Here is a 23,082-nt window from a genome sequence, read left to right as displayed (position 1 = left end):
TCAGTTACTGTGTAAAAATATAAGCAGTTTTTCGTGTGGCAAGCAGTTGTCAGATTTGGCTCAAGTTTAAACAGCTGTAATTCAGTCCTATTTTGACATGTCAAGCTGATTGGGGTCTGAAGATAATCTGTGCCAAATTTGGTAAATATTGGATACATTTTGTAGGAGTAGGGAAAAAAACTTTTATTAATTCATTCAAAATGGCGGCCGCATCAATTCAGCTGGTATCACATGTTAACATGTGTCAGACACGGGATCGCCCCCTAGCGGATAGATGACACAACCTTTTGTGGACCTCTTTGGAACAAGGTCCCGAGCACCTGTACCACGTTTGATGTCAATTCAGCAAATATTTCCTGAGATATGATCTCACTTCCTGTTTTGGCGGCTTCATCGCCGACTTTTATCAGCTTTACCGGAAAAACAGTTTTGAAAATCAATAACCATGTGAAAATGTTTGCGAGGCTTGATCTGAAGATAATTGGTGCCAAATATTTGCTTATTGCAGCACCACCTAGAGGTGAAATGGCATGACCTATTTTGGACCTCTTTAGAACAGGGTCCCTAGTCCCTATACCAAATTTGGTGTCAATGCAGTAAAGAGGTGCTGAGATATGACCTCACTTCTTTTATGGTGGCTTGGTTGACGACTTTGATTGGCTGTTCCAGTCAAAAGGTTTAGATAATCCAAAAACATGTGATGTCTTTTGTGAGGCTTGGTCTGAAGATGATCTGTGCCAAATTTGGTGTAGATTGGAGAAACCTTATAGGAGAGGTAGCGAAACGTTATATTCAAAATGGCGGCCACATCAATTTGATTGGCTGTAACTAACAAACGGTTGCGAAAATCAAAGCTCCAGGGGATAACTTTTGTGACGCTTGGTCTGAAAATCATCTGTGGCAATTTTGAAGAAGATTCGACAAGAATTGTAGGAGTAGCGAAAAAACGCTTTTCATTTACATTCAAAATGGCGGAGAATCTATATAACTGGGTATGATGTCATAGAGTGCGTTGAACTCGTCTTGATCCAGGGAATACAACGATACCTCATTTTGGAAAATGCGGCATATGGTTCAAAAGTAACATGTGTAAACACACCTTCAACTTTGACCCATTGGTGGCGCTAGATGGTTGGAATGGGAGACATGAAACTTGGTGAAATTGATGAGGGGACTGGTCCCAAAGAGTGTTACAAATTTCACAACTTCTGACCATGTGGTTGGGGCTGCCATAGACTCCCATGACATATGTGTAATAATAATAATAATAAATATAGCTGCAAGCAGCGATGCGGGTTCCTCCGCAAAATGGCAAAATATTATAAACATGTACACTGTTGAAGATGGAGAGTTGGACAACAAGAGAGCAAAACGACTTCATGTTTGGCCAACAACAATAGGCTGAATGGGGATTTGAACTCATGAGCATAAGGTCACAAGTCAGTCTGTCTATCCTCTCTGCTACACACCAACTGTTGAGATTGTATGAGTACAAATGGCACAGTATGAGCTTTGGTCAGCTTTTGGACAAAGGTTAAGAAACGGTTGACATTTCAAGGTAAAATTGCATAAAATTGCGCATGGTACATCAGAATGATGTCACCTTGAAGCCAATAAGGTTGGAAAAACCTTCAGACATTTTGTATTGCATTTCTCATTCCATTTCACCCTATATAAAGACATCTGCCCGCACACCATCCCCATCCATGATGTTTCCCTCTGTCCCAGCGCAGGTCATGCCAAAGCAGAAATGCTGCAGCAGCCGCATGAGGTTTAGATGTAGTCCAAAAATTACCTCCCACAATCAATACATATCAACCGAAACATTGTTTTCAAACTTTCTCAAAGATGGCTTGAAAACCACAGATATTGACTTTCTTCTTGAGTAGATTTCTTTCCCAAATTTTAATCAACCCACAATCAAGAACAGCCTCATAGGCAACTGGCTAGGGTAAAGCCCACGTCCAGCTCCTTGCGAGTTTAGAATCAGAATCAGAACAGAGAACAAACCACAGATGTCGGTGGGGGGGGGGGGGGGGGGGGGGGGGGGGAGCAAGATAGTCTCGCTTCAGCGCTCTCCAGGGGAGATGTTTTCCAGCAACGACCTTGGCCAGGGCCTGTGCTGGTTACGGGGCCGAAAGTGGATAAGATTGGGGTAGTTGTTTTGACGTGTAGCCGCAACTCAATTTTCACGTCCACCCTTAAGGAAGGTCTCCATGTCCTCCATCTTCCTTTGCAGAGCCGCAAACGTATCCCTGTTGTAATCAATGCTGCGTTGTAAGTTCACAGTCTGAGCTCCAACAACTCTGCCCACCGCATCAATCATATCGGGCAGCCTAACGGGGCTTTTGATGGCTGCAGCCGTTTCCTTGATTTTCCGATATACAAAGCCAGCGCCTATTCCAAACAGCAGAAAGCCTGTAATCATGGTTCCGAATATGAAGATGTCTTCAACGTCCTCCACGGAAAGCGCCGCTAGACACACGACACGCCAATCCTCCCACGCGTCCATCGTGTAGCCAGCTGCGAACGTCCCGTCCGGACAGTTGGGTTCCCCCGCACCCGAGCTTCTCTACGAGAAGATGGTGTCAATAGCATTGAGAGACCAGCTAATTAATTCCATGCTTCTAGTTTCGGAGAGTGATGATGAGAGAGTATCTTGAGACAAACAAGACACAAGACACAGCCAAGCAGGGAAGGTCAGGGAGGGGAGGGGAGAAAAATGCGACCGCCTTCGTCGAGAGCCAAAGAAAAAACGTTTAGCCTCTGATAGTAAAGTAGCCGACTCTCTGTTCCCATTAAACTACACGACATGCACACTCAGGGTGACCAACAAGATTATATTAACTAACAAACAATAACATTACAAACATCTAACTGAACGAACACATCAACTGAAATCCCTCGCATGGCCGTTGTAACCGAACTATTTTCCACAAGTCTTTGCGTTTTATGACATGCCGCACTGCATGCTGTGTACTCAAGAGCGCTGACAGCTGATTATCCAGCTGTGCGCCGACTGCGTGATATGACGAGATGCTAGTGACGCGCTAAGGTCTCTGAGTCTCCTGCATTAACAAGTTCTGCTCGATTAGCAAGCCATGTTTACTAATGTTTTGTTAGCTATGGTTCATGAGGAGAAGGGTTTTGAAGGTTGTACCAAATTTGGACAGTACAGCAAAATCTATCATGTCGGACCTTATGGGTTATTGAGGCTTTTTTGTTCCCCATGAGAAATAAGGCATGTATACCAATTTTCAGGCATTTTGGAATAATGGGGCGCTGGGGAAATCACGTAGACTTTGGGCGTGGCTTATAGCGCCACCTATGGGCGTACATGGGCCATTAGTGGTCTGGGAGTAGTTAGTGACCTGTTGTATCATTAGGCCAAATTTGAAAAAATCGGGTCAAGGACTTTTTGAGCTATTGAGCCATTTAACGGAGAAATATAATAATAATAGGAATACTAACAAAAACAATAGGTTCCCACCTACCGGAGGAACCCTAAATACTAACAAAAACAATAGGTTCCCTCCTTCCGGAGGAACCCTAAATATAGCTGCAGGCAGCAATGGCGGGTTCCTCCTCAACATTGCAAACCATTACAAAATTGACATGACACAGACATGTATTTCATACATGTACACAACATTTCAAGACAATTGGATCAATGGCTGATTTGAAGTCATTTTTTGAAATTCTTCACAAATTGTCACTGTAGAGAAATATCCATGCTGCCGACATTATGGGTTCTTGAGACTTCTTTGTTCCCCATTGGCAATAAGGTATGCGTACCAACTTTTAGACATTTTGGACTGAAAGGGTTAAAATGCCACCCTTATGAAAGTGACAACTTTGAAGCGTGTTCTGTCAGCCCACCTGTGCTCTGGTCAGGCCCATCATTCAGAGATCCATTCTTTAAAAGCTTTGATTACAACAATAACTTTATGAAAGTGAGGATACACTTTAGTAAAGGACGTGCGTATGTTATGTACTACTACTGCTTACTCTGCCCACACACTTTCCCCATCCATGCTGTTTCCCTCTTTCCCAGTGCAGTCACGCCAAAGCATAAATGCGGCGGCCGCATTAGATTTAGGTGTAGTCCAAAAGTTGCCTCCCACAATCAAAACATATTAACCGCAACATTATTTTCAAACTTTCTCAAAGATGGCTTGAAAACCACAGATATTGACTCTCTTCTTGAGTAGATCTCTTTCCAGAATCTCAGTCAATCCAGAATCAAGATTAGCCTCATAGGCAATTGGTCTAGGGGCACAGCCCACGTTCAGCTCATAGTAAAGTAGCCGACTCTCTGTTCCCATTAAACTACACAGCATGCACACTCAGGGTGACCAACTAGATTATATTAACTAAGAAACAATATCATTACAAACATCTAACTGAACGAACACAACAACTGAAATCTCTTGCGTAGCGGTTGTTTTTTTACATGCCGCACTGCATGCTGGGTACCCAAGAGCGCTGACGCTGATTATCTAGCTGTGTTCCGACTGCGTGATATGACGAGATGCTAGTGGCACGCTAACAGTGCGTTCACACTCCAGCGACGCGAATCGCTTGCCATCGCTCGCCTTCCCACAGTTCACCACGCTCGGGGGCGTTTCAAACAGATTAATGTAGAATGTAGTTCTCTAAAGTCACTGTTGTAGTTGTCATGGCCAAGTGTGCAGACTTGGGTTTACGTACTCGCAACATCGATCAAAATACAACTTGTATACAAAATACAAAACTGTTTAATAGACATACACGTTGACATGCGTAAAAAACGTTTTATTATATTACTCGAAGTCTCTGCTAATCTGTCGATACGATACAGTAGGGAGTTCCAGCCGGGCTAGCTAGCTAGTTACCACAGAACGAAGTTACGTAATGTGACTAGACTGAATTTGAAAGTACAAGCATCAACAACTTCGGCAACCTTGCGCCATGTATCGTTATTTTATTTTTTTTACATCTGTACGAATACAGCTATGTATAGTACAGGACTGGGTAAGCAGCCACACAAACGATTAGTTTCTCCTCCACCTTGAAACCTAGAAAGCTAGAAATGTTTACCATGGTTGCTATGTTACGAGAAACAAGAAAACACTCCGATTGGCCATCGCTAGTGAAAATCGCTCCTCATTTACATAGAATTGAGAAAATCTCAACTCCGTCGCGTCACTACCCACAATGCACCACGCAAGCGATTCGCCTGGCTCCATAGAAAATGAATGGAAAACATGTTGTCGCTCGCATCGCGTTGCTGCAGTGTGAACGCACTGTAAGGTCTCAGAGTCTCCTGCATTAACAAGTTCTGCCCGATTAGCAAGCTATTTTTACTAATGTTTTGTTAGCAATTGAATGGTAATGCAAGCTAGCTAAAAACAATGTTAGTTAGCTTGGCTAAACTGGTTTTCATAGCAACAGAAATCAACAAATCAGATCAGTCGAACTTTATTCAGAAAGGGGGGGATGGCAGGAACATTAAAGGTGTAGGTACAGTAAAAGTGAAATAGAAGGCGTCTTTCTGCCTTGAAGCTGCGTGCGCATCATCATCAAGACCCCATCTATATGTAAAGATAACATCCAAGCTAACAATTTTGCCAAATCTGACTGCAGCTTTGTATACCATATGTACTGTGTTATGGTTGTTTGAGTTAAACAACTTGCTAAATGAATTAAATGTCTGTTAAATGTCAAATCCAACTATAAATGTATAAAAGAGAGAGTCCCAATCAAATCTGAATTTGTTTTAAACCTAGAGGTTTAAAAGGCTACCTTTGCCTAAACTGACATGCACCAACTCAGAGAACTGAGTTTCAACATCCATTTACACATTTAGTCTCTATTTGTTTCTCTACTCTTAAGGCATGTTTAAGTTAATGTCTGCACCTCTCTGTCACCAACTGTCTCTGGAGTGGGGGGTGGGGGCTTCACAGGGTGTCTACAGGTATAAACAAGTTAAATGTAAGACTTTAAGACCTTTTAATACCACTTCCAAATGAAATTAAAGACCAAACTTACGATGGAAATACAAAAGTGGACATATACATTTAGTCATTTAGCAGACGCTCTTATCCAGAGCGACTTACAGTAAGTACAGGGACATTCCCCCGAGGCAAGTAGGTTGAAGTGCCTTGCCCAAGGACACAACGTCAGTTTGCATGACCGGGAATCGAACTGGCAACCTTCGGATTACTAGCCCGATTCCCTCACCGCTCAGCCACCTGACTCCCTATATACGTTGGAGGCAACGGGGGACGGGTTGTTGCCATCCTTATTCTATAAGTATAACTTATTTTAGAGTTCTCTTCCCCTGGAACAGATTTCATGTTCCAACCGAGGGGGGCTGTCGCTGTCTTGGTGTGTGGGGCTGCATCAAATACCCCTTTTTTGCTCTGTTAAATTGCTGCACCAGTCCACACTTGACCGGTGGGGATCTCATTCTATTATGACTGTAACTGTTAGCTGCTCCTGGCATTCTCTAATCCCTGCTCTCCTCTCTCTGTCCCCCCCCACACACATCCCTTGTGGTGTGGGCCTGAATGAACTTGTTGACCTGATGGAGACCCATGCAAAGTCACTCAAAACACTGGTTCGATTCCAGGCTGTGGCAAGAGTATTTAGCTCTAAACTGGTCAGTTTACACATCTGACCAAAGACGAGCTCGACCTTTGCCTGTAATCAGTGATTCTGACTGCCAGAGACCTTTAAATAGGCTGACCTACAGTTAGGTCCATAAGTATTTGGACATTGACACAATTTTCATCATTTTGGCTCTGTATACCACCACAATGGATTTGAAATGAAACAATCAAGATGTGCTTTAAGTGCAGACTTTCAGCTTTAATTTCAGGGTATTTACATCCAAATCAGGTGAACGGTGTAGGAATTACAACACATTTTATATGTGGCCTCCCCCTTTTTAAGGGACCAAAAATAATTGGACAAACTAACATAATCATAAATCTAATTGTCACTTTTAATACTTGGTTGCAAATCCTTTGCAGTCAATGACAGCCTGAAGTCTGGAACCCATAGACATCACCAGACGCTGGGTTTCGTCCCTGGTGATGCTCTGCCAGGCCTCTACTGCAACTGTCTTCAGTTCCTGCTTGTTCTTGGGGCATTTTCCCTTCAGTTTTGTCTTTAGCAAGTGAAATGCATGCTCAATTGGATTTAGGTCAGGTGATTGACTTGGCCATTGCAGAACATTCCACTTCTTTGCCTTAAAAAACTCTTTGGTTGCTTTCGCAGTATGCTTCGGGTCATTGTCCATCTGCACTGTGAAGGGCCGTCCTATGAGTTCTGAAGCATTTGGCTGAATTTGAGCAGATAATATTGCCCGAAACACTTCAGAATTCATCCTACTGCTTTTGTCAGCAGTCACATCATCAATAAATACAAGGGAACCAGTTCCATTGGCAGCCATACATGCCCACGCCAAAACACTACCTCCACCATGCTTCACTGATGAGGTGGTATGCTTTGGATCATGAGCAGTTCCTTCCCTTCTCCATACTCTTCTCTTCCCATCATTCTGGTACAAGTTGATCTTGGTCTCATCTGTCCATAGGATGTTGTTTCAGAACTGTACAGGCTCTTTTAGATGTTTTTTGGCAAACTCTAATCTGGTCTTCCTGTTTTTGAGACTCACCAATGGTTTACATCTTGTGGTGAACCCTCTGTATTTACTCTGGTGAAGTCTTCTCTTAATTGTTGACTTTGACACAGATACGCCTACCTCCTGGAGAGTGTTCTTGATCTGGCCAACTGTTGTGAAGGGGTTTTTCTTCACCAGGGAAATAATTCTTCTGTCATCCACCACAGTTGTTTTCCGTGGTCTTCCGGGTCTTTTGGTGTTGCTGAGCTCACCAGTGCGTTCTTTCTTTTTAAGAATGTACCAAACAGTTGATTTGGCCACACCTAATGCTTTTGCTATCTCTCTGATAGGTTTGTTTTGATTTTTCAGCCTAACGATGGCTTGCTTCACTGATGGTGACAGCTCTTTGGACTTCATATTGAGAGTTGACAGCAACAGATTCCAAACACAAATACCATACTTGAAATGAACTCTAGACCTTTTATCTGCTCCTTGTCAATGAAATAACGAACTCCCTTTATGAGGGAATAACATACACCTGGCCATGGAACAGCTGAGCAGCCAATTGTCCAATTACTTTTGGTCCCTTAAAAAGGGGGGGGGGCACATATAAAATGTATTGTAATTCCTACACCGTTCACCTGATTTGGATGTAAATACCCAGAAATTAAAGCTGAAAGTCTGCACTTACAGCACATCTTGATTGTTTCATTTCAAATCCATTGTGGTGGTATACAGAGCCAAAATGATGAAAATTGTGTCAATGTCCAAATACTTATGGACCTAACTGTATTTGAAACTAGCCTGGCTAACGTAGGTCGCTTTCTCAGGCAAATGACGAAGGAAATAGGATTGCTTTGAAAAATCCTAGATACTGGCTATCCTCACCAGTCTCTTGTCTACAAAAAGCAGTCCTCCCTGACGTTTTTGGAGTAGAATTGAGTGAAATACAGTCACTGCCAGTGAGCGAACCAAGTCTAACTCTGAGGCTAACGTCAAAACAATGCACTCACTCAAATTGCAAGTTTTCCACAAATCACAAAAATAATAGGACCATCTGGCTAAAAGCACAATTCCCACATCTCTTGAGGCTGCCCTGTCCTTTTCGGGGGCACAACCCAAATAAAAATTCTGAGCCTACAGGTCTGTGGCAAATCGCCTTTTCTCCGAAAGGCTGCCCTCCTCAACCTTTTGGTTGAAGAATTTGCCGAGATGATTCACTAATTATAAACACAACGGGGAAAAGCTAGCTACTTTTCGAGTTCAGTTTTCCTTCACTTCAAACTCACGATCTAAAAGGTCTAAAAGTGCTCAAACCTTATAATTCCACCATAATTCAAGAGTAGTGTACTTTCACAAACCCAATCATTGATTCTATCTTAAAATGTGTAAAAATAGGACTTACCGAACGTGGCTGCCTCCAACACGGCTATCAGGCGACTCCAGTTGAAAACAACAATGGCCGCCGAAAAAGAATTTATATTCGTAATGGCGAGCTGCGATTGGAAGCTAAATAAAACAGGAGCTAAAAACCGAAGGTGGGGGCTTGGTCAGCACACAATTTCAAGAAAGCATGTGTGTGTGTCAAGGGAAAGGCTGAGTGAGTGTGAGGATGTGGAACGCGCGCGCTGAGGAGCAGGGGAGACATTTCATTGGAAATTTCCCTAGCAATTAGCCAAGCTTCATGTTTCAAATATTCACACAAAATATACTTTTCATGTTACAGTCAACTTTTTCTCAGATTTGTGTACTAAACATTCTCAAGAGTCTTCATATGAACTTGTGAATGAATCAGAGTATCAGTTTTGGACTGGCGAATGTGTAAAGCATTATTTTAGCGTTAGCTATAAATTTGAATTTGATGATTGATCAATCATTTTTGGAGATATGAAGATGCCTTTGCACATGGTAACATGTTGTAGTGTCTTCCACGTGATATACTAAGTTTGGTGTTGATATCTTAAAGATTTGCTGAGATTTGACCCAAATTCCTGTTTGGTTGCTTTGTTGCCAATTTTGATTGGCTGTACCGGACAAACGGTTTTGAAAATCAAATATATAAATAATGCCTGAGTGAGGGTTGCTCTGTCGATGATGTGTGCCAATTCTGGGGAAGATTAGAATGAAATTGTAGGAGGAGTAGGCTTTCAAAGGTTTTTGATAAAACCGGAAATGGCGGAACATCTGTATAAACGGAAATTGACGTCATAGGGTGTGTTGAACTTGTCTTGATCCAGGGAATCCAATGGTACATTTTTGAAAATAAGTCATACGGTTCAAAAGTTGCGTGTGTAAACACAAGTCCAACTTTGACCCATTGGTGGCGCTAGAGTGGTCTAATGGGAGAAATGAAACTTGGTGTGAATAAATAATGGACTGTCCTTAATGAGTGTGCCAAATTTCACAAAAAGTTACCGTATGGTTCTAGGGGTTGCCATTGACTCCCATGGTACTAGAATAATAATAAAACCTACAATAACAATAGGTTTTCTCCTCACGGAGGAATCCTAAATATAGCTGCAAGCAGCAATGGCGGATTCCTCCAAACATTGCGAACCATTGAAAAATTGATATTCTTTACAAATTGTCACTGTATATAAAAATCCATGCTGCAGACTTACCAATGGGATACCAAATCTGAAATGCAATACCATCAAGATCCACAAGGGCCTTTATTTCAACCCAAGGAGTGAAGGGACAGGGCTTAGTGAACCTACCTATTCCAGAAAGCCTTGTATCTTTGTTCATCAGGGCGTGGCCAGTAGCGTCACCTATGGGTGATGTTGGGCCATTTGTGGTGTGGTAGTTACTCTTAACCTATACTATCAATGTTTCAGGATTTGGAGAACTTTTTACCATTGCATACAAAATCGGAAATGCAATACATTTACATTTAGTCATTTAGCAGACGCTCTTATCCAGAGCGACTTACAGTAAGTACAGGGACATTCCCCCGAGGCAAGTAGGGTGAAGTGCCTTGCCCAAGGACACAACGTCAGTTTGCATGACCGGGAATCGAACTGGCAACCTTCGGATTACTAGCCCGACTCCCTAACGGCTCAGCCACCTGACTCCCACCTGACTACCATCAAGATCCACAAGGCCTTTGCTAAAGACCAAGGAATGAGTGGGGGCTTGGTCAGCCCACACTCTCCTGAAATGTTGTGTGTGTGTCTTGCCAACCCAGCGCGTGTGTCAAGGGAAAGGCTGAGTGTGTGAGAATGTGGAGCGCGCGCGCTGAGGAGCAGGGGAGACATCTCATTGGAAATTTCGTTAGCAATTAGCCAAGCATGCATGTTTCAAATATTCACAAAAAATCCACCTTTCATGTTACAGTCAACCTTTTCTCAGATTTGTTTACTCAACATTCTTAAGAGTTTTCTATTGAACTTGTGATTCAATCAGAGTATCAGTTTTTGGCCGGCGGATGTGTAAAGCATTATTTTAGCGTTAGCGATAAATTCGATTTGCTTAACCCAATTTCCAGTTTGGTTGCTTTGTTGCCGATTTTGATTGGCTGTACCGGACAAACGGTTTAGAAAGTCAAAACGCCATGGGATAACTTTTGTGAGGCTTGGTCTGAAGATCATCTCTGGTAGATAATCTTCAGTCAGATATGACAAAAATTGTAGGAGGAGTAGAGAAAAAACGTTTTTCAATTAATTCAAAATGGCGGCCGCATCAATTCGGCTTTTATCACAAGTTATCATGTGTCACACACGGGATGTCCCAAGATATTATGAGACAAAGGAATCACTTAATAAAGGCAAACAAATCAATAATTATTGGCCAAAACACATTTTTGCTTCCTGCGGCCACGCCCAGTGATCACATGACACCAAATTGTGTAGACATCCTCAGAAGAGGGTTCCGAGTCATCATACCAAGTTTGGTGTTGATATCTCAAAGATTTGCTGAGATATGACTTTACTTCCTGTTTGGCGGCTTTTCTGCTAAATTTGATTGGCTGTACCGAACAAACGGTTGTGAGGATCAAAATTATTTTTGATAACTTTTGTGAGGCTTGGTCTGAAGATCATCTTTGGTAATTTTAAAGAAGATTTGACAAAAATTGTAGGAGTAGGCTTTCAAAGGTTTTTGATAAAACCGGAAATTGCGGAAAATCTATATAACGGGAAATTGACGCCATAGGGTGTGTTGAACTCGTCTTGATCCAGGGAATCCAATGGTACCTCATTTTTTTTAATCGGCCAAGTCCAAATTTGACCCGTTGGTGGCGCTAGAGTGGTCTAATGGGAGACATGAAACTTGGTGTAAATAAAGAAGCGACTGTCCTTAATGAGTGTGCCAAATTTCACAAAAAGTTACCATATGGTTCTAGTGGCTGCCATTGACTCCAATGGTACAAGAATTAGGGAGGGAATGGGAGTCAGTTGGCTGGGTGGTGAGGGAATCGGGCTAGTAATCCGAAGGTTGCCAGTTCGATTCTCGGTCATGCAAACTGACGTTGTGTCCTTGGGCAAGGCCCTTCACCCTACTTGCCTCGGGGGAATGTCCCTGTACTTACTGTAAGTCGTTCTGGATAAGAGCGTCTGCTAAAGGACTAAATGTAAATGTAAAATGTAAATTAAAATGATAATAAAACTAGGTTAGGTTTTATTAGGTTTCCTCCTTACGGAGGAATCCTAATAATACCACCAATGGCCGGGCTTCCCAGATTCGTTAATATCCTAGAACGCTTCTAAGAAGCTCTTAGCGTTAAGAGCTTCTTAACGAATCTGGGAAACCCGGCCAATAACAATAAGGTTCTCCTAACGGAAGGAACCCTAATAATAAGAAGAAAAGGTAGAAACACTTAAGGTGGCTTGGCCGCTTCGCGGCTTGGCCACCAATTCCACTTTACAGGACATTTAATATATGAGGAGGACTGAAAAGTGTCTTAATTGTATTATTTTAATATGTGGCCATATAAATAATTTATTATTAAAAATATTTATTTGTTATCATTATAGCTTTTAATATATGGACAACTGTGACAGTGGTGGCTCCCCTTCCCAGATCACAGTCACCAGAGTTTTGACATTCCTCAACTCACACACACCTGCATCTCCTTAGCCTGATTAGATGTTTAAGTTTATATATACCAGCTTAGCCTGTTTTCTTCACTGCGAAGTCTTGTTAGTGAGTCTTTACCTGCAATACCGAGCATTACTGATCATCGAGATTTATGTGTACCGAACCTTTGTTTTTGTCTCGACCATTCTCCTGCTCTTCCCTTTGGATTCATAGAAACTGAGATAACGACCCCTGCCTTACATCCGTACCTGCTCTATGCCTAGCCTCTGAAATTCCTGCCAGCCTGTGACCCGACTATCCTTTGGATTTGCCTGCCTTGCTCTGTTTGCCTGTTGACAACCTGTGCCTGCTTGACTACTCTATACTACCCTTAAAAGCCCACACTTGGATCGCTACTACTTCTCCTGAGTCCGATCATTACAACAAGACACATGAAATACATTAAACAACCACTGAAAGCCACAGAAGCGCTGGACTAAATGACCAAAAAAAAGATTTGTTTTACATTTGCACTTTGCAATTTTGTTAAGGTTCAATAAATAAATGATCATATAGCGTATGTCATTTGTGTCATTTAATTTGTGACATTTGTATGCATTCACATGGTCATGGTGCGGCAATACACTACCCCCTCCCCCCCCCCCCCCCTGCCGCCACGACGAAGTGTCCTCTTTTTCACAAACTCAAATCTGGTCACCCTAACTTACTAGTCCTGAAGTACCAGCCCCATAGTATTACTTACTAGCCACAAAGTAACCATGTCTTAGCTAACAGGCACAGTGAACAACAAAAAAATCTACAATGACATCTAAATTAATGACAGTTTTGGCAAGACACTCATGTATTGACTTTTTATTGCAATGGAAATAGGTTTGTCTTTGGCAGTGTGGTTGTGTCTAAGTGGGAAATCCCTATCTTGGAGTATAGCTAGCATAGCAAGTTATAGTATTTTATTGTCAAATGCACAGAACAACACAGGGTCAGACTGGGCACTGAAATTCTTAGGACAAGACAATGCAAAGCAACATGGCATAACATAACATATAAGTACACAGAGCACAACAATAACAAGCCAGGGAGCATAAGATGGTGGACAGCAATAATTTCAAGTCAAAAGCGTCATGAGCATTCAAAACATCTTGAAGCGACACAGAAGACAGCATGGAAGAGCTGGGATGGCAGCAATTACATAATATGCAGGTAAATAGCAACTCATAATGTGTGAGAATGTGCGTCCGGGTTGGTGAATGCATGCAGAATTCAAGTCTTCTGAAGGGGAAGGCAGATGACGTGGACCTGCTGCCTGAGTGCCATGCTAGAACTAGTGTTGTGTGTCATAAGGTGTAGAAGGAGGTGTTGATGGATTAATTGGTTGATGGAGTATTGGGGTGGATTATGATTGTCAAGAGGTGCCAACTCCGGAGGGGGCGTGGTTGCTTGGCGAAGAAGGCCAGAAAAGACGGACGCACGAGCAACAAGGAGGAAGATTCCGGGAGACGAAGGACGTTGAGACCCCTAGTACTAGGAGAACTGCCATACGAAGGGACGGTCCAAAGCTTAAATTTGTGTGAGTGATTTTAATTAAACGACCTGTACTGAACGAACTATCGTTGTGTGTCTTGCCAGGAGAGCGACGCGACGCATCGGAGGTTCCATCTATACTCTCGGGCTACCGTGGAATATTCTACTTGGAGGAATAGACTACGTCCACGAGCAGGTATGGAAGTGCCAACCTATTTCTGAATTATAGTGGACGCTGTGTTGGGGACCAACTGCCGGTGCTGGGACAAGGACGCTGTTTCCATTCTCCATGTAATGACTTCTGTTATGAATTAAAAGTTTAGATGTTTGTGGTGATAAGACAATTTAACAGAGAACCAATTGAGTACATTTTGATCAATGTAACATAAGCAATTCTTGATGTAGGAAACAACAGTCTAAATGCTTATCCAAACAATGCGGCACTGCAATCCGTTGGATTATAAGGACATGAATTTTGCAGAGTACCCCGTTTTCAAGCTACTCGTTGGAAACTAAACCCTTTCTAATACGTACACAGAAACATACACAGAGGTTCCTGCCATTATTAGAGAGATGCATTGTAGCTCTCTTCACAGGTTGGTTCTTTTGAACGGGCGTTTATTGCTTTGCTCTTCTGTTCTAAATGCATCCACGTCACGCCATGAGAACTATGTTGTGTCCTGTACCTTTAATGCAGCACAGGAAGTACCTATACAGGTTGTATACATATGAAGAAGTTACACTTCCGGATGATGCCATGTTAGTTCTGCCCTGAATAAAGCACCTGTTGGTTAAGCTCTGCCTACTCCGTCATTTCTCATACATTAGAACACTACAAAATTGGCGACGATATTTATTTTACTTCAAAGAAAATGACAGCTGCAAATGTGCCTTTCCCAAGTTTTTTTTCTCCCGTGCCCCCGGTGAGCCTGCTGTGCCGTTTAAAACTTGGATTCAAATCTTTAAAAACTACCTGGTCGTTATCAACGCGACCGGAGATGCTTGGCCAGTTGCCAGAAGAAGAGCTGTTCTCCTACACTGCCTCGTTACGGAGGGACAGAGAATCTTCTACAATCTTCCTAACACTGCCACTTATGATACAGCCGTTAATGCATTGAAAGCACACTTTAATCCGAAGACTAATACAGTGGCGGAGCGTCATGCTTTTCGTAAACGTTCTCAAGCTCCCCACGAGTCAATTTTACAGTATGTTGCTGCTCTATGTGACCTTGTGTCAACTTGTGATTTTGGTGATCGTGAAAACGAAATGATACGTGACCAATTGATAGAAAATGTGTGCAATTCAAGAATATGTGAAAGACTGTTGCTAGAGCCTGAACTGTCTTTAGAAAGAGCATTAACTTTGGTTACTCAAATCGAGTCTGCTGCACACCAAGCTAAGGCAATGGCTGATACGCAAGTGGCTCCTGTACAAGCGGTGCAGCACACTTCAAACAGAAGAGGGAGAGGGGAAAGGACAAATTTTACTGGCGCCAATGCTCCTGTCAATCAAAGTAGAAAGATAAATTGTTATCGATATGGATCAGATGCTCACTTAGCCGATGCAGATAACTGCCCAGCTGTAACAGCAACATGCAGGCAATGCAAAAAGACTGGACATTTTTCTAAAGTCTGTCGTTCTACACAGCCTCTATACTGATGTGCGTGAAGTCGAACTCCCTGAAGTCTTAGCGTTATGCACAGACCATGCTGCCAGTGGTACTACAAAAATTACATGCACAGTGGAAATTACTGCCCATCACTCACAACCCTTACAGTGGACTTAGTCATCGACATTGGGTCTTCTGTATCCATCCTGTCACAAAGACTCTACGTGCGCCATTTCAACCACGTTCAGCTGACTCAGTCCAAGGTCAGGCTTGTGTCTTATTCTAAAACGCACATCCCTGTTCTTGGCTGTTTGTCCGCGAATGTGTCACTACATGGCCGCACAGCTCCATGCACATTCTACATTGTGAATATTGGGACTCCACTGCTGGGGAGAGACCTCATGACAGCACTACAGCTTTGCATAGCGCACAACAGGGTCTTGCCTCCTGACGCCTCTACGTCTCCTGCTCCGGTGCTGGAATGCGCCGCTACACCTACACCTGCTTTTGGCTGTGCAAAGAACTTTATTCACTTGGTGAAAATTGATGACACTGTTACACCAGTGCGCCAAAAGCTACGTCGCCTGCCATTGTCTGTTCGAAGTGCCGTGACAGAGGAACTGAATCACCTGCAAGCAGTGGGCATAATTGAGCGCATTGATGCTTCAGCATGGGTGTCACCAATTGTTGTCATTCAGAAAAAATTTGCATGTGTGTTGACCTGCGCGAACCCAATAAAGCAGTCATTGTGTATGCCTTCCCATTGCCCCATATGGATGAACTGCTGTCCAACCTAAAAGGTGCCACCGTCTTCTCTACAATTGACCTGACTAGTGCTTACTACCAAATGCCTTTGCATGAAAACAGCCGTGATCTCACAGCATTCATTACACATGATGCTTTGTTTCGCTTTCGTCGTGTGCCATATGGACTTGCTTCTTTGGCTCTCGACGAAGGCGGTCGCATTTTTCTCCCCTCCCTGACCTTCCCTGCTTGGCTGTGTCTTGTGTCTTGTCTTGTCTCAAGATACTCTCTCATCATCACTCTCCGAAACTAGAAGCATGGAATTAATTAGCTGGTCTCTCAATGCTATTGACACCATCTTCTCGAAGAGAAACTCGGGTGCGGGGAACCCAACTGTCCGGACGGGACGTTCGCAGCTGGCTACACGATGGACGCGTGGGAGAATTGGCGTGTCGTGTGTCTAGCGGCGCTTTCCGTGGAGGACGTTGAAGACATCTTCATATTCGGAACCATGATTACAGGCTTTCTGCTGTTTGGAATAGGCGCTGGCTTTGTATATCGGAAAATCAAGGAAACGGCTGCAGCCATCAAAAGCCCCGTTAGGCTGCCCGATATGATTGATGCGGTGGGCAGAGTTGTTGGAGCTCAGACTGTGAACTTACAACGCAGCATTGATTACAACAGGGATAAGTTTGCGGCTCTGCAAAGGAAGATGGAGGACATGGAGACCTTCCTGAAGGGTGGACGTGAAAATTGAGTTGCGGCTACTCGTCAAAACAACTAACCCAATCTTATCCACTTTCGGCCCCGTAACCAGCACAGGCCCTGGCCAAGGTCGTCGCTGGAAAACAACTCCCCTGGAGAGCGCTGAAGCAAGACTATCTTGCTCGTCCCTCCCCCCCCCCCCCCCCACCGACATCTGTGGTTTGGTCTCTTCCCGGGTCATGACCAAGGATGTCTCCTGGCCAACACAATCTGCATAGGGAGAATCGGACTGATTGTGGCCTAGGTCGAGGGCGCCAACCCAGACCTACTCACACATTAACTTTCACCTACTACAGATATCACCACCCCCCCACCCCCATCCAAAGCCTTCGCCTGCTTGTTTCCCCAGGGTGGCTGGCGGGTCTGTGTCCAGCGCCTACCATGGCTGCAGGTCCAGATGCTGCTGTCTACCCCCCCCCCACTCCCCGTTGCAAGTCACGTGTTTTTGTAAATGTTGTTGTGCTTATGTGCTGAGGTTTTTGTCTGTTCCCACACTGTACTCCTCTAGGAGCATTGTCTGGGTGTTGCCTTTTTCTCTCCTCCTCTCTCCTCATTTTATGCTGTAACTAGTTGGCGCTGAAAATGGCTGCCTAGGTAGGCTCTCCTGCCAAAGTAAATTCCTTGTCTGTGCAAACTTTCATGGCGAATAAAAACCCATTCTGATTCTGATTCTGATTCTGCACCTTCTGAGTTCCAGAAAATTATGAGCATCGTCCTCTCTGGCCTGCCAGGGGTAGACAACTACCTGGACGACATAATTGTACATGCCCATGACATGCCTGCCCACGACAAAGCTCTGGACACCGTTCTACATCGCCTGAAATCTGCTGGCCTACAACTCAACGATGAGAAGTGTTGTTTCCGTCAGCCCAGCTTGCCTTTCCTGGGACATATTGTTTCAGCTGATGGACTGCAGCCTGATCCTGAACGTATACAGGCCATTGTCAATGCCCCTGCACCTACTGATGCCTCCACTCTGCGCTCCTTTCTTGGACTGCTCTCATGGTACTCCAAGTTCCTGTCCAACCACGCCACTGTGGTGGAACCAATGAGAGCATGCCTGAGATCAACTCACAGTGCTTTTCAGTGGACTCCAGTTTACTCCAAGTGTACCTCCAGCTTAATTAGCAGAGCGTTGAAACATGTGCTAGATTTCTCTTGGTCCATAAACAAATTCCGCAGCAGTGGAAACCACAACAGAGAACTTTAGTTCCGAGAGGAACAAAAAACACAATGGACTAAATCTAACTATTACATCACATTCATTTTAACCTTTACATTAAACACATTTCCTATTCATTGGGTGTGCTTTGCCTTCGGCAAGGGCACAACCTTTGTTCTCTCACATATATATTATTATTATTCTTTTTGCCCCCCTAAAACTTAGTCAATATTTGGCCTACATAGACAACCTAGGTGTCAAAAGTTTCGTCTTGGTAGCGATTGAGTTGCTTCTATTGGGATTTACGTTCCGTTGCATGGTTTAGGCTCAAGTTAAGTTTTTGTGGCGAAAAGTGAAGCTAACGGTGGCTAATTTGCTAACCACAGTCACTGACATTACTAACGTCACGAAAACACGCGTGACTACCTGTAGCAGAACATTCGTTTCGCATCTGTTAACTTGGGGGATAGCTAGGCTAACTATAGCTTTACTGCAAGGCAGCTGCAGAAATGCCACAAGCAAAGAGGCCAGGGTGATAACTATTTACTCATTTTACTTTGTGATGTGAAACACAATTGTGAAATGTAATGTACAATATTAGCTGATATTATTAAGGAAGTAGGCCCACATCTACTTTCGGAAACGGTAGTCTACTATTTCACTGAAGCATTAGCATGACATTAGCCTCTGTTGCCTGGGCAACACATACTACAGTGGTCTATGATGCATCTGTTTTCAATCGTTAAAATAAACATTCCTCACAAATACATTTTCGTTGTAGGATTTATTATGACAGTACATTACAAGTAAACAATTTGTTGGTGAAATTATCATTACCTGTGGTTTCAAACCAGTGTTGCTCACTGCAATGCTGTAGCCTACGCGAGACACTACAAAAACATCTACACAGCTGTTTAGGAAGTCAAACGGCGACAGAACATGTTCGGCACTCTTTACTTAAGTCAAAAGTCTTTCAATAGGTGAAACTATCTGACTACTAACCTGAACTTCATTGCCACAGCCTAAACTTTGTCAATCTGTTCATGATAATAATTCATTTCAGCCTAAACCGTACAACGGAACGTTACATCGAATTCAACCAACGCAATCGCTACCAAGACGAACACAGCAGTAGTCTAGTAGGCATACTGTACTGTAGTAGTACAATTTACTGGGGCAGCTTCTCCACACAGGGCTATATCGCATTTTTCGTTGTTACTGACAATGATCGCTACCAATGAGCTTTTAATGAATGAGCGATTTTCCACTAAATAAATGTCAAGCTTATTTACGTTTTTGGGGGCATATTTTCAGTTAGCAGATGGTACTGTTTGAATCGCGATTCCATCTTCTACTGCCGGTAACGTCGTAAAATAATCTTCAAAGGGGGTTCTTTATTAATGAATGAATGCAATATGAGAAGGCTAAATGCCTGAAAATATCACGAGAAGGGAAAACTTAAAAGGACGTTTAAGTCATAGAGATTAGGTCAATTTTTACACCGGTCTGCCAAATTTCTTCGTTTTGATTCAGCTATGAGGCTGCCTCTTGCAGAGGAAATGAAAAGACATCATATTTCATTCTACACTTCACTCGTGTTTTGAGTTGTAAATGAGCAGCAAAAAAAAGATGCTTTTAAATCTATGTAATCTTTATAAATAATAAGTAGGCCCTATGCATTTTTATATAAAATATACAGAAATATCAGTTGTAAAAATGTCATTACAAAACGGACCCCTGCGCAACCGACGCAAGCAAGCACACCCTACAATTTCCCCCGAAATTGTACCCTCTCTAGTTTACTGTATGAGATTTAACATACATTTCCTATGAATTCCATGTTAATTATGCATCATAACACAGCACATATTTAAACAGCACTTACACTCCCACTAAATCACTCATTAACTTAAAGTTAATGAGTGATTATGAAAAGAATCAATAAAATGCTTTTAGTCAGAATAGATGTGACCTTATGTATGTGACTTTAGTTAGCCTCTAGTAAGGTAACTACCTTGTGGATAGGCCTTTCAAGGTAAACTGATCTAGTGTGTGGTTTTCCCTTATCAAGTGTAGTGTCAGTGATTAGTAGCTTCAGCTTTCGCACCATGCTGTCTGCACTGGGATGAGCTTCTATAACCCTGGCAAGCTTCCACTCGTTTCTTGGTGAGTTGTCATCTTGTAGAATCACAATGTCATCTACTTGTGAGTTTCGTGATGTTCTTTGCCATTTCTGGCGTTGTTGTAGGTTTAGCAGGTATTCCTGTTTCCATCTTCGCCAGAATTCTTTGGCTAGGAACTGCACTCTTTTCCACCTTTTACATAGATATAGGTCTTCTTTGCAGAACTGCCCAGGCGGGGGAAGAATGATTGATGATTTCATGGTTAGTACGTGGTTGGGAGTGAGAGGTTAGGGACCGGTAGGATTGTTAAGATGTTCAACAATTAGTGGCCTGCTGTTGATTATAGCCAATGTTTCGTAAAGGAATGTCCTCAGAGTTGTGGTGTTAAGTCTGCTTGCGGACTTGTCGAGCATGGTAGTCAGAATACTCAGAATTATTCGAATTTGGTGCTCCCACACTCTACCCATATGACTTGCTGATGGGACATTCATTACAAACTCACAACCGATTGCTCATTGACGTTCTTGATCCATTCCCTTGAGCAACTCTTAGCACCCACGAAATGTGTTCCTCGATCGCATCTCAATTGGCGTACAGGACCTCTGATAGCTACAAATCTTCGAAGTGCATTTTTGAAGGTGTCTGTTGTCAAGTCGTCCAGCGTCTCAATATGCACTGCTCTAGAACATAAGCAGGTAAACAACAATCCATATCGTTTTAATTCCTTCCTTCCTTTCTTCCTTCCTTCATTGGTTGAACTTCTGTAGTTCTTCTGTATCTCCTACATTGTATGCACTTGTAAATGTGTGAAGAGACTACATTTCCACATCCCAACATCCATATTCCGTTCGCACACAACTCGTTCATAGTCATGCCTCTTCCTTGGTGATGAACACACTCATGATGATGTTTGACGAGCAGGCCTGACACATGAGATTTTATCGGAAGTATTGCGGGATGTTTTACGTCATGATGCAAGGCTGATTTGAATAGCCGTCCTCCCACCCTGAGGACATTTCTTTTGTCCAAGAAGGCATTTAACTGGTGCAACTTGTTGCGCTTGTTCAGGGTAGGTACTTTCTGAGATTTTATTCTGTGGATGTCTTGGCGACGGCTCTCACTGCTCTGGACCTGTCCGAAAATGTAATGAAGTGGTTTGCCATTGAATTTGAATTTACTTCCTTAGTCCTGACTGTGTGGACGTGTGTTTTGCGAAGCTCAGGGTTGGTCGCTTCTACTTCTCCCACCATTTGCTCATCAGGTGGAAGACTCGGCTGCCAAAGACTCTTAGACTCTTTCAGCTGAACTGCACAGTCCTCTTGAGGCGCAGTGGGCTGGGTTATTTTCGGAACTGACATGTCGCCATTGTTCAGGATTTCTGCTTGATTTTATGCATTGGATCCGGTTTGCTACAAAGGTGTGAAACCTCATTACATCGTTGTTCACATAGCCGAGGACCACCTTTGAGTCTGTCGAGTAACACTCTTGCAGGTTTTCAATCTCAAGCTCCCTTTTGACGGTCACCATTTCGGACTGAAGTCACAGCTGACGACAATTCAAGTCTTGGGATAGTTGTTTGTTTGGTAGGGGCCACTCTTGCTTTCCACATGACAAGTGAGCAACTAATCTGTCCTGTTTCACTTATAGCTCGAAGATATGAGCATGCACCATATCCAATGAGACTTGCATCTGAAAAAGTTGTGAAGTTCATATCGCCCAACCTTGCCAAAGCTTGATGAAAGGTAGCTTCTTGGAATCTTTACGGCTGCGAGGTGAGGGAAATCCTTGAGCCATGACTCCAATTGTGGCTGAATGTGCTCTGGGAGGTCCTCGTCCCAGCCCACTTTGTCTTTGCATAACGTCTGGAGGATCTGTTTGACGACTAGTATGAAAGGAGCCACAAACCCCAGTGGATCATAGACTGAAGCGACAGTAGAGAGAACCCCTCTCCTTGTCAGTGGATTTTCCTTAACTCTGACCCTGAATTGGAATTCATCAGCTTCGACGCACCACTGAACTCCAAGTGCTCGCTCGATGTGAGGATCTTCTAGGGCCATGTCTAGATCCTTGGCTTGGGCACGTTCTGCAAGTGGTATTGCAGCAATCACTTCTTTGTTGTTTGAAACAAACTTGTGTAGCCGGAGGTTTCCTGTTCTGCACAAGTTTCTTGACTCTTCCACCAGGTGTATGGCTTCAGCCGGTGACCATACACTTATTAAGCCATCGTCAACGTAAAAACTTCTCTGGATGAACTTGATAGACTCTTTGCTGAATCTTCCATGACCCTGTGATGCCAGATGCTTAAGTCCGAAGTTGGAGCAGCCAGGGGATGAAGCTGCCCCAAACAGGTGCACCCTCATTCGGTATATCAACGGATTGGACTCCAGATCACCTTTGTCCCACCAGAGAAACCTTAAGTAGTCTTGATGTTTCTTTACAACATGAAACTAGTGGAACATCTTCTCAACGTCACACATTATGACGACTGGACCTTTTCTAAATTGACATAAC

At 43.3% G+C, this 23,082-nt stretch overlaps 1 protein-coding gene and 1 long non-coding RNA gene across 2 annotated transcripts in view; one reads left to right on the top strand and one right to left on the bottom strand.

Moving 5' to 3' along the window:
- The window catches only part of syt7b (synaptotagmin VIIb), a 210,488-nt gene that overhangs the window by 151,527 nt on the left and 35,879 nt on the right, over window positions 1–23,082 (bottom strand). The window lies entirely within an intron of this gene.
- Window positions 1–23,082, top strand: part of LOC136955779 (uncharacterized) — a 145,372-nt gene that overhangs the window by 120,620 nt on the left and 1,670 nt on the right. The window lies entirely within an intron of this gene.

The sequence above is a fragment of the Osmerus mordax genome, chromosome 13, assembly GCF_038355195.1.
Source record: "Osmerus mordax isolate fOsmMor3 chromosome 13, fOsmMor3.pri, whole genome shotgun sequence".
Taxonomy (NCBI): domain Eukaryota; kingdom Metazoa; phylum Chordata; class Actinopteri; order Osmeriformes; family Osmeridae; genus Osmerus; species Osmerus mordax.
Note: the sequence above shows the minus strand (reverse complement) of the source record. Positions and strands in the feature narration are given on the sequence as shown.